This window comes from Nelumbo lutea, chromosome 8 (assembly GCF_056320005.1).
Source record: "Nelumbo lutea isolate HS-2025 chromosome 8, American lotus-T2T, whole genome shotgun sequence".
NCBI classification, from domain to species: domain Eukaryota; kingdom Viridiplantae; phylum Streptophyta; class Magnoliopsida; order Proteales; family Nelumbonaceae; genus Nelumbo; species Nelumbo lutea.
In genome coordinates, this window is record NC_142691.1 from 39,704,919 (window position 1) to 39,711,421 (window position 6,503).

At 37.1% G+C, this 6,503-nt stretch overlaps 1 non-coding gene across 1 annotated transcript; it reads right to left on the bottom strand.

Annotated features, from left to right (window-relative positions):
- Nucleotides 1-4,396: 4,396 nt before the first annotated feature.
- LOC148843877 (small nucleolar RNA R71) lies at nucleotides 4,397-4,503 on the bottom strand. The gene has a single exon (XR_016103928.1). It is a non-coding gene; the product is annotated as a small nucleolar RNA R71 (small nucleolar RNA).
- Nucleotides 4,504-6,503: the final 2,000 nt, after the last annotated feature.

Sequence of the window (6,503 nt, forward strand, 5' to 3'; positions counted from 1 at the left end):
TCATGGAGATTACATTTGAGATTAGGACTCTTGGCTCTTGAATTCGAGTTGGGTTGCTTTAATATCTTGGGCTACCACAAGGCTCTTCTGCGAATTGGGCTTCAGCTGTGAAATAGGCTTTGCTGTGAACTTTCTCTGAATTCAGGCCCGGTTTCAAAACCCAAAACATAAACATTGTGGCCCTTTCTTTCATCTTTCTGATACCTCTCGAATTTTCTAATTCGGAGTCCAGAATTGAGTTATGCCTAGATTACTGACTATTGCCGAAACTGTGCAAAATCATCCAAATTGCCCTATTTTCTTCCAATTGCCTTCTTTCTTGCCCTGAATTGAAATACAAGAGTAATGAGTCCACTTAAGTGCTAAATTAATGTAAAAGAGTGAATATTAGGGGATAAAAATAGGGTTCTTTTTCGTTTCATCAAATCCCCCCGCACTTAAACCATACCCGTCCTCGGGCAAGACCAAACACAAGCAAAAACAAACAAACTATCTTCTGGTTTTTTAAACTCAAATCTCCATCTTTCTCCACAAATATATTAGGTTAAATATTGTGAACCGTTAAATCAACACAACCAAGTCATAATGAATCATTCCTCAGTCAATCCAATTTTTACTATTGCAAACCAGGTAGTAAATAAGGGAAAACCTTTCTATCTTCTCTCTCTTTTTATTTTCTTTTTCTCTCCTCTGAAGAAGTGAGTGCATTTTATGCCCCATCTCACTTTTGGATTACTTGGTCAGTAGGTGCATTTTATGCTCCATCATACTGTTTGAATTGCTAGCTAGTAGGTGCATTTTATGCTCCGTCCTACTGTCAGATGACTTGGCTGCTAGGCGCATTTTATGCTCTATCATACCATTGGATTACTTGACTGGTAGGTGCATTTTATGCTCCATCCTACCAAATGTAGCAATAGTAAAGTATTTACCCTGTTTACTTAAACCTGGATTTAAGACTTGCTTAACTGGAAATGGCTTCAGATAAGTCATGTACTCCTTGATTGTACCTCATTACTAGGTTCACAAGAATTTCCCTAGAATATTGTTTCAATTGATTTCAAAAGAGTTGAGGTTTATTTTTCCTCAAAAGAAAATGCAGAAAAAACACGACCTAAATCAAATTTTAAAGCGCAACCTAAATTCTAAGCTAAATCCCCTCCCCCACACTTAAAACATACATTGCCCCCAATGTGAGATTAAATGCAAAGAAAGGGCAGAAAAATTAAACTAGGAATGTAAAAACAAAAAGAGAAATGAAAAACAAACTTCCCTATGTTTAAGAATCCTGAATCGGATCCTCTAATTCTTGTGGATGCAGCTTTCGGTGTTCTCCCCTTTCATCCATCATGGGTGGGTTCAAATCTGGAATAGGGGCCTTCGTATCTAGTTGTGCGCTCAATTTGATCTCCTCATTCATATCTTCTTCAAAAATTTCCTACACAATCGAATCAATAGTGTCAAACGAACAAATCGAATGACATTCATTAGGGTACTTCATTGCTTCAAAAATATTAAATTTAACAATCTCCCCGTCGAACTTGACGGAGAGGGTATGCTCATCCACATCTATTTTGTCGTGGCCGTTTTCATGAATGGCCTGCCTAATAGAAGTGGGGCTGAACTTGTGACTGTATCCTCCTCCATTTTCAGGATGTAGAAATCAGCTGGAAAAATTAAATCGTTAACATGCACCAATACATCCTCAACAATCCCTTCTGGGTAGGCTTTAGAATGATCAACTAATTGAATAACAATTCTAGATTCTTTCAAAGGACCTAATCTCAAGGCAAAGTAAATCGAGTATGGCATGACATTGATAGATGCACCTAAGTCTAGCATGGCATGCTTGATTCGTTTATTGCCAATCACACAAGGTAGGGTGAACATACCTGGATCAGCACGTTTTTCTGGTAAGGTCCTCTTGATCACGGCTGAAATGTTCTCTCCAACTCTTATCTTCTCATCGATTCGTAGCCTCCTTTGTTAGTGCATTTCAAAAATTTTGCATATTTTGGGATTTGTTTTATAGCATCTAACAAAGGGATATTGATCTCCACCTTCCTGAAGGTTTCTAGCATTTCTTGCTCATATTCCTCTTTCTTGGACTTCTCCAACCTACTAGGAAAGGGTGGTATAATAGCATTAGTAACCTTAGGGAGAGGGGGGGTTGGATATTACCTCAATGGGGTTTTCGTTTGACCTGTGTCTCTCCTCTTCCTTGTCTCCCTTATCTGCCTTTGATGGTGAGCTCGGTTGAGGCTGCAACTCCTGATGAGGGTAGAATTTATCACATTTTTATCCCCAAATATTTTGGATTTCATACCTAATTAGTACTTAATTGGACTCATATCTCTTGTATTTTGATTCAAGGCATGAAAGAAGGCATTAGAAGCAAATAAAGGCTAATCGGATGGGTTTTTCACAGTTTTGACAACGACCGGTAATCCGCGCTAACTTTCATATCCGAGCTCCAATTGGCTGATTCAAGATCCACTGGAAAAATAAGAGATAAGGCTACAAATTTTATGTTTTGAGCTTTCATAGATTCGGCCTACATCGAAGTCAAATCCGGACCCAAAGATTGAGCACTTTCGTAGTGAGGCCCAATTCCCAACTGAAGCCCATTTTGTAGAAGAACATTGAGACGGCCTAAGATATTAAAGTAGCCCATTCGAATTCAAGAGTTTGAGAGTCCTCATAGATTTAAAATTTTAAATTTAATTCCAAAAAGATTAAGAAAGGTTTTTAGATAAGGAAAGAGGAGAAGATAGGATAGAATAGGAGGAGTTTGGATCAAGGTTGGATTATCCATTCTTGAGATAACTCCAAGAAATTGTAAGCTATATGAGAGTTGGGGGGATCAGCATCAGGGGGATTAGGAATTGCGTTGAGCAATCAGTCAAGAGAGGAGAAAAGAAGTCAAGAAATAGAGGAAAGGTGATCAACAATTCAAGAAACTTCAAGAAGAAGGTGGCGGCAAGAAGAGGAGATCTCAGCACCATGGGCGAATTCAAGAGTTCTTTCTTTCCCTTTGTTTGCTTTAATTCTTTATGATTTATCCATGTTAATGAATATATTTTTATCTTTATGATTTATCCAAGATTGTGATTTCCATATAGTCTATGAATTATTGTGCTTAATGCAATTAAGAGCTTGACCACCTCTTAATTGATTTGTGTTCTGTGAATGAATCGAGAGAGATATTCACATAACCGACTGAATAATTCATAGTGTGAATTGAATGTTATATAGAGATATATATACATCATTCATCAAAACTTAATGGTTTTTCTTGGACTTAATGCAATTCCATCTTGAGAGCTCTACTCGAGAGATCGAAGGGATACCTGATGGATGTAGTTTTAGTATATCTCGAGAGAGAATATTAAATAAAATTGGAAAGACCTCAACTTATGGGAATGGAAAATAATCTTGGTTAATCGAATCCATTAATATTCATTACATTGGTTAGGTGGACCTAAAAGTCCTAGCGATTTCATCCATTGCATATTCGGTTAGTGATCACCCTTGCTTTTATTTTCTTTTTCTAGTTTTTATTTTCAGTAGTTCTTACTCTTAAATCTGAAATTCGATTGTCCAGATAATTAGGGAAGGTTGTAGTTCTAATAGTTATTTTGTTAAATCCCCGTGGGAATGATATTTTTTATACTACTTGATAACTAGTGCACTTGCTAGGGTTATATTCATAGCTATCGAGTTTTTGGCGCCGCTACCGGGGATTTAATTCTAAAATAATATTAGAACTTGTTAACCTTGATTAATTTGGATTTTTTTTATTACTGTTTTTATTTTGTTATTATTTTATTTTTTTTCTACTTGTTCAATTTCTTGCTGGTTCAGTTTTACTAGTGCATGATATGCACTAGATAGAAAGAACTAGCTGAATTTGATCCAGAATTGAGAGGACCCTTCGCTTGTTTCTAAGGGCCAACAAAGGTAAGACAAGAAAGGAAGTTATTATTGGCAAACCAGCAATAGAGTTGGAAGGAGAGATGGCAGAAGGGAATCGCACCCTATTGGACTATGCTTGTCCAAACATTGATGGGGCGACATCTAGCATTTGCAAGCCCACCATTCATGCCAACAACTTCGAAATCAAGCCTGCAATAATTCAAATGATCCAAACAAGCATTCAGTTTTGTGGGTTACCAAGTGATGACCCTAATGCACACATTGTTAACTTCTTGGAAATATGTGATACCTTTAAACATAATGGAGTTATTGATGATGCTATTAGACTTAGATTATTTCCTTTTTCATTGTGTGATAGAGCTAAAGATTGGCTTAACTCACTCCCTACAGGAAGTATCACCACTTGAATGTTCTAACCCCAAAATTTTTAGCTAAATATTTCCCACCCTCTAAAACAGCAAAGTTAATAAATGATATTACTACTTTTGCTCAATTTGAGAGGGAATCCATGTATGAAGCATGGGAACGATTCAAGGAGATGCTTAGGAAGTGTCCTTAACATGGGATACCAACTTGGTGATAGATTCTAACTTTTTATAATGGTATTTACCCCTCTAATCAATCCATTATTGATGCAACCACAGGTGGCACGATCATGAGAAAAACACCACAGGAAGCTTATGACCTAATAGAGTAGATGGTGTCGAATAGCTACCAGTGGAGCAATGACTGAACCAATCAGAGGGGAGTACACCATATCAATTCCCTTGCAGCCATATCTGTGCAACTTGCTAATCTGAATAAGAAACTTGACACTTTTAATGTTGCAGCAATTAATGCATCATATAGCATCTCATGTGATTTATGTGGTCAAATAGGACATACTAATTCTGATTGTCAATTAAATAGTCATTTTATTTTCCATGAGAATACTAATTTTATCTCTCATGCTGGTAGGTCAAACTTCAACCCATACTCAAATACATACAACCCAGGGTGGAGGAATCATCCAAACTTTTCATGGAGCAACAATCAACCAATAGCACCCATGGGATTCTAACAACAACTGCCTCCACAAGAAAAAAAGAGTAATCTGGAAGAAATGATCTCTATGTTCATTAATGCTACTGAAGCAAGATTCCAAGAGCATGATAAGAGGTTCTTAAGTCATGAAGCATCAATCAAGAACTTAGAAGTTCAAGTGGGGCAGATCGTAAATCTGTTGTCGGAAAGAAAAGAGGGACGGCTACCCAACAACACAAAGAAGAATCCCAAAGAGCAAGTAAACACCATAACTTTAAGAAGTGGGAGGACAGCTGGGGAGACCTAGAATGATGACAGGAAAGCTGAAATGGCCGATTTACAAAAGGAGAATGAGGGAAGCACCCCTAAACTGAATTCACATGAAATTAAACTTCCTATCCCCTACCCAAGAAGAGTCTTGAAGGCTAAATTAGATAAGTAATTTGAAAAAAATTTTTAAGTGTTTAAAAAGATCCATATTAATCTTCCTCTTCTTGATGTATTGTCACAGATGCCGAAGTATACCAAATTCCTGAAGGAGGTGATGTAAAAAAAAAGGAAATGGGAGGACAGTGAGATGGTGAAGTTAAACGAAGAGTGCTCAGCCATTCTTCAAAAGAAATTGCCCCAAAAGCTTTAAGGATCTAGGGAGTTTTTTCGTACCTTGCACCATAGGGAATACTGAATTTGAAAAAGCTTTATGTGATTTAGGTGCCAGTATAAATTTAATGCCTTATTCTATTTTTGAAAAACTTGGACTGCATGAACTAACATCTACAACTATTATCCTGCAATTAGCTGATCGAAGCATTAAATATCCTAGGGGAATAGTAAAAGATGTTTTAGTGAAAGTGGGTAATTTCATCATTCCTGCTGATTTCATTATGTTGGATATGGAGGAAAATAAGACAATGCTGTTGATTCTAGAGAGACCCTTTCTTGCCACGAGTAATGCTTTAATTGATGGGAAAGAAGGTCTACTTACTCTTAGAATCAATGGTGAAGAAGTGGTGTTTAATGTATTTAAAACCATGAAATATCCAAAAACAATTGAACATGAAGTATATGCAATTGATTGCATTGATGGAGTAGATACATCTAAATCAGAAGACACGCTGAAAGTTGCACTTAATAATAGTCCTAATTAATTGCAACAAGCAGAGCAGAAATTTGTACTGAAATCAGAATTGCGAAATTTGACATCTGAGCTAGACTCTTTTGAAATTGCAACTCATAATGCATCTTTTATTAATTTACCTCCATTTCACACAAAACCCCTCCCATCTATTGTGTAGGCCCCTTTTCCAGGTTTAAACCCACCTATGAAGGATGAAAGGGGAAAACATAGGAAGTTGAAAACCAGGTGGAGCAGACCCTTTGAAGTAGCTAAGGTATTCCCTCATGGAGCAATTGAACTACATAATGATGATGGGAGTACATTCAAGGTAAATGGACAGCGGTTGAAACATTATATTGAAGGAGAGCAACCCATCCACCATGGGTCCATCCTCTCTTTGAAACCACCATGAAAGAAAGGTGAAAGT